Here is a 6,284-nt window from a genome sequence, read left to right as displayed (position 1 = left end):
TGCTTTTCTGTTCTCATTGTCATTGCTGCACCTTTAGCTTTACTACCCAAAGCCTTGCTGGGCTGGAAGGCAATATCAGCATCACATTCAAAATAAACAGTAGTAAATAAAAGGAACAACTTGGTCCTGAAGTCATCCTATTTCACCAAAGTCTGGTCAGTTACATCAGGATCAAGCTGGAATAACGTCCATGAAAATTTGCTGAATTTTTCACTTGGGCAGATTCCTGCTGAAGTCAAAGAAAATTTTTGCTTGTGGAAGGATCAGTGGAAACTGAATGCGAACGCTGTGATCTGGCCTGCAGAGCCAAAAATGGGAAAAATCTTGGAAAAAGCCCTTTCTGCTTTCTTTAGCCATCAGTGGACTGAGCTCTACTTATATTGCCATTAATGTTACACTGAACTGAACTGTCCCCAGTACAGAATAGCATGGGGAAGCCATGCACAGTCCAGGCCCAAGTGAACAATCTAATGTTAGTGCGTTGCAGTCCTGGAGCACCCCCCCCCAAAAAATAAAAAGTGTCAGAGACAGGAGTTGGGGGCCATGGCTTATCTGGTCATTTCTGATTCCAGCAGAAGTGTCAGCTTATTCTGTGCAGTATAGAGGATTCCAGTGATTTGCATGTTAAGAATTAAACTGTAGAGATCAGAAGGAGCCATGGTCTGCGAGCATGAACAGCTGATGCTGGCCACCACACAGACCACCACAGCAGAGTTATTAATTCCATTCTTTTACACTGATGCAATGCTCTTTGCTATCAGTTTGAACCAGAGACTTTACTCATGGGTGGGTGTGTGGGTGTCTATAATATGAAGAAACCTCTCTTGCTTCTGAACAAAGACTCCCACCCGGCCAAAATTCATATCAAAATCCACCTGCCCGTTACTGGGTTGCAGTCTACTTGATTTTGTAGTCTAAGTGCCGTGTGAGGCTACACAGTTTTATACCATCTGTCTGGGACAAACTTGCAAACTCTGACCCCTTTTGGTAGTCTAAGTTTAGAGGGACACAGTGCTATTAGCTATTTTTGGATCATCTCTAATTTATGTATGCTTTTAGAAATAAATAGGCTGTAACAACTCCATTTTTGTCCATTTGTGGGATATATCATCAGTGCACAGAACTGTAACTCTTGGTCCCTTTTTTGGCTAGTACTGGAAATGGAATATAGTATGGTACAGTATTATTATTATCTAAGTTAGTAAGTGATTAACTTATGGCATCATCCTCAGACTCAGCAAACAGAAGGAGAGGAGGTCCTGGTAATGGAGGACCTTTGTCTCATACCAAGCAATAGATGTGAGGCGTTGCTTCAAATGCTGTTAGGAGAAGAACCCTACTAACTCCAGGAGGAGGACAAAGGGAAGGGAGTATTTCAGCACTCCCACTGGGTGATCACTGCTTCTGGGAAACACCCTTTCCACCAAAGGTCCCTCTGTGTACCCACACACTCCCACCTTGCCTGAAAGTAAGTTCAGGAAACTAACTTAAACCCAGCAGGCAGCTGGGAATGTCTGGAAAGGGTGGGAAGGTTCTGTGCTGAGGGTTGTCTTCCTCTTACCTGTACAACTTCTTTCCTCACATTGACAATGTCTAACCAGTCATTGAATCTTGGGTAGCTGTTGAGCTCTGCTGTCCTGTCATTCAGGGGCACGCTCAGCTTACACTGCCGTTGTCTGTGGATGTAGTCAATCAGTTTCACCTGTTGGGATCCAGAAAGTAAACAGTTAAGTTTTTTGGGATACTTTGTTATCTTCTTGGGCAATGTTTGTATAGTACCTAGCCAAAGGGGATACTGATTTGTGAATGGGGCTCTTTCATGATATAAAAATGACATACTCTTACAAGCACTCAGCATTTCCCTCACACCAAGCATCCTTACTCTTCAACATTTCAGCAAAAGGCAGGACCTTGCAGGAGCCATCCCTGCAGGACTCTTCTCTAAACCCATACCAACAAAAGTTTTGTGCAGAGGCTAGGACACCAAAATACAAAAGGATCATTTGAAACAATTAATTACATTCAGTTTAAAGGCGCCACACATGTACACACAACCTCATTCTGGATGCTGAGGGTATTGCTAGTCTAACCTGCAGGACTATCTGGCTGCTCATCCATTGCTCCTGTACGTTTGTTACGTTCTCTTAAATCTGGCCTTCATTTGGGCTAGAAGATTAGTAAGGCAGGAATAGCCAAAGTATCCAGAGACACTGAGGCCTGTTATCTGATGGGCATTTCTATTACAAAATCAACATCAGAAACAATGATCTTAAAAAAACAAAAATTCAGGCAGCTGGACTGGATGATTGTTGTATGTCTTCTATTCTAAAGTTTTATTCCAAAGCTTTTATCACCTGACCATCTCATGCCCAATGCACTACACAGAAACCTTCACTTCTGACATAGAAAAATAAAATGGCAAGAAGGAATATTATTTGTGCCTTATGTTTGCTTATCAAAAAGAAAATATTCTCAAAAGATTTCTCACTATGTCACACATTCCCATGGGGCAGACTTAAGCTTCAAAACCTTCCTAACAAAACAATGCCTCAAAGCAAGTTAGCTGATCCATGATTTATAAACTAAAACATGTTCTTAGTCAACAAATTTTAGCATTTGGGACAAGATCAGACCACAAATGAAAAGAAAAAAACAAACATGGGTTCTTTGACCATGTAATACCTCTCCTTTTAAGTTTCTGCTCAAAATATTTTTGGTCTATGTATCTGAATGATGCTATATATCGCTTGTATGCACAATCTCAGTTATACATGGGAAAAAGAACTAGATCATCTCCTCCTTCCCCAGATAAAGGCTATATGAGATATTTTAGTGAAAATAGATACCGCTTTTGATCTCATGAATGAATCCTGTATGAGGCATAATGCTTTTGGCCTGCTCATCAGTTTGGGAGAGCTACTACTTTGTAGTAACTGTCCTAGAACAAATGCAAATTCTTCCTGGGCGGTATTGGGAACAACTATTTTATCGAAAGGGGGAAATTCTTTCTCCCTCCATCTTGTTTACTGCGACCCACTCTTGCAAATGTATAATCATGAGGTTGATCCATGTGCTCTTACACACAACCCTGTTAAATAAGCAAGGCTCTGCAGGGGATGACAACAGAACAGGCACAGAAACACAGTTAACTACAAACAAGCACTGGACCAGAGGACCTGTACTTGCACAGGGGAACTACACTCTGCTAAGTTATTACATTACTAATACTATTCTTTAAAAATGGCTGATGAGACCGTGTTTCTAGTTACAGTCCCAATTTCTTGGGACTCAAGCGATCATGGGCGTCAGTTTTTGCATATGGCCGAAGACTGATAGTCAAGAGTAGGAAAAGCCCTGAAAGCCATCCTTGGGATGGCAACAGACTGCAGCAACACTGGACTGAAGCGATCCCACTTCAGTGGTGGAGTCCAGCACATCCAGCTGGATGTTTGTGGCTGCAGCTTCAAAACTAAGCTCGTTACAGCGGTATGGAAGAGACGTATGCCTTGCACTGTAGCTGCAAGTGCAAGTATTGCTTGCACTGTAGCTGCAGCTGAAGTCAGTGGAAGCCAAGTGGCGGCAGCAGCCCCCAGCCAAAACACTACACTGGATGTTTCTTGGAGGTTGGCTGCGTTCTAGCAGCAGAACCACCAGTTCTGCGTAGTGAAGAAAGCCAGCAGCTGTTGATAAGGCACTTCTACCTTGTGCTTTCCTGTAAGGTTAGCTGAAAGTTTTGTTTTAAAGGCAATCTGACTCCTTACAGCTATCAGGTATAACATGGTTTGTCTCTGCCCACACACTTCTGAATTCAGACAGCAGTGTCAAGAAGTTTGAGATTTATCAAAAAGTGAGTTAATACAACCAAAAGTGATTCAAACTCTTCATGCAATGAATGTAGAAATGCAAAGCAGTGCCACTCTTAGGAGAGGCAGTTATGGAATAAAAGGACTGCCATGTCCTAGAAGACTCAGACATCCCTTTGCATTTACACTTTGACCACCCAGCTGAAACGAGAGGAACCTTTTCACCATAACTTCCTAACATGGCTTTGGAGCATAAGACCTAAAAGAAATTACCTTGGAAATCCCACTCAATCGTTCTCAGTCTCAGTACCTCTTTTTATAAAAAGGGGATGATAGCACTTCCTTTTTTCCACCCTTTGCCTGCTCTCTCTAGTCAGACCCCATGCTGCAGCGCAGGGCAGGGCAGGCCCCTGCAGGCAGCCAGAATTCTGCCAAAGCCGGCTGGGCTCCGGAGGGGCTGGCGATGGGCTCAGCAGAGGTCTGGGCTCCACTGACAGCCAAGCTCCTGTGCCTGCACTCTGCGCCAGTTAGAGACCAGTTGGCTCGCTCCCTCAGCATAGTGCCATATGCTAGTGTGACTATGTGACTCTTAAACACTGCTGCAGCTTGTTCTGCCTGTACCCATACTCTTACACTTGCTGTCAGCTGTACTCTCCTACACAGTTGCACCTTCAGTTGTACACACACCTAAATTAAGATGTCTCTGGAGTATGTGCGTTCTGTTCCTTCAGAATTAACTCAGTGCAGGCAAGGGGCACATATGATGCCATTGGCTGACTTAGTCATGACCTTTGGCTTTCTCACTGTCATACGTATTTTCCCGTAACGGCCTATCCAGCGAGCTCTCCCATTCACAGTCAGGTCAGAAATGAGCTTAGAGATGCTGTTCCAAGTATTTTCCTGCTAAGCGCTTGGTTTAAATTTTTCCCGCTTCTCATTGTACTTTTTCCCCGCCTCATGGCTTGGCTTTATATCCTCTATGTTCTGACACAGTACAGTCAGCTGGCCCATATTAGATGCAGTGCGACTCGGCAGATCCACCTAGCCATTACAAAAAATCTCTGTGCCCAGCTGGGGGGTAACTCCCATATTAGGGGGAAGAGCTGGAAATACCGTCTCCTACGGTTAAAGCAATTTTTCCACAGTTTAGATTGAACGCTACCATGGATCTTGACAGTGACTTTTGCATATCTGACCTAAAACTCCTTTTTTAACAGCAAAGTCCTACATTCTCATCATTAGGGTTTCATTCCACTCAAGATACTTGGTTCTTATTGCCTCCAAATGTATCATGTTTGTATCCCGGCTTCTTCCCTCAAAAGACATTAGGAAGGAAGAGATTAGAATGAGAAAGAGCTGACTTTGCCACAGCTAAAGACAGGAACAGGATAGTCAAAGCCCTGACAGGATAAGCGAGGGGAGCACATTTGCCCTTCTCAAAGAGGGGATCTTGGCAATCCATGGGCTAGAAGTGAGGTTAACCAAGAATAAAGAGTGGGAATGGAAGGCCAAAAGAGCAACGATGAACTGGTATGAATAGAGGGGGAAGGTCCCCTAATATGAGGCAGAAAAGAGGTTGCAGGAAGTTTGAGGGCTACTCAATAGCCCCCAATATGCCAGAAGTCAGCCTACATAAATCAAAAATAGCTTCCCAGCTGTGCAATAGATATGTCATGGAAAGGGGAAGGAAGACAGAAATCACCCAAGCCTTCTCTTTTCTGGAAGCCATTCCAAGCAAGGTTCAATGACGATATGCACTTTGATACACAAACTGCAACCACAAAATCCAGCCAAAGGCAAACAAGTCAGCTGCACATTTGTAAGCCGCGGTATGTAGAATTCCCAGGGTATTGTGGTATGTTACTGCTTCTTCCCCCAGGTTACCTCACGCCTTCCCCATTCCTGGGCATACCTCAAGGTTGCTGAGCACTTAGGGAAAGAAACAAGAGTGTTTGCAAAGTGATTTTGAAACTGGTACAGCCGGCCGTGACAGGCCTATGCACAGAAGTAGCAGCTCTGCTCCTCAGTCTGATTGTAATCTGTTATTTTAGTGTAGGACCTCCCATCAGGCAAGATTTATTTTCCTGAAAGAAGGATGAGGTATCAGCATACTCTCCAAAGCTAGAGCTCCACACTTACTTATATACACTAATTATATGCAAATGCCTTGAAAATAGCACATGACCCCATATTAAAGCAGGGAACTACAAGCACTGACAGTGGCAAGAAAAGGTATGAAAATCTGTTGCAAAAACCACGGTAGAAGGCAAGATGGACTTAGCATCGATTTATAAACTAAAAATCACAAGTAAAAGAAATTATTTTTAAAAAACGTATGGCCCCACATTATCCTATTACAATCTGCAGTATCACAAGGACAGCATGCCGCTTTGAGGAAGAATATTCTTGAGGTACAGTCACTATTCTTGCATTCCCCACAAAAGCTCTCCTCACCAATTTTAGTGTAACAGCAGAAGCATC

This window comes from Vanellus vanellus (genome assembly GCF_965231255.1).
Source record: "Vanellus vanellus genome assembly, chromosome: 19".
NCBI lineage: Eukaryota > Metazoa > Chordata > Aves > Charadriiformes > Charadriidae > Vanellus > Vanellus vanellus.
The sequence above is the reverse complement of the archived record's forward strand: the minus strand, read 5'-3'. Positions refer to the sequence as shown.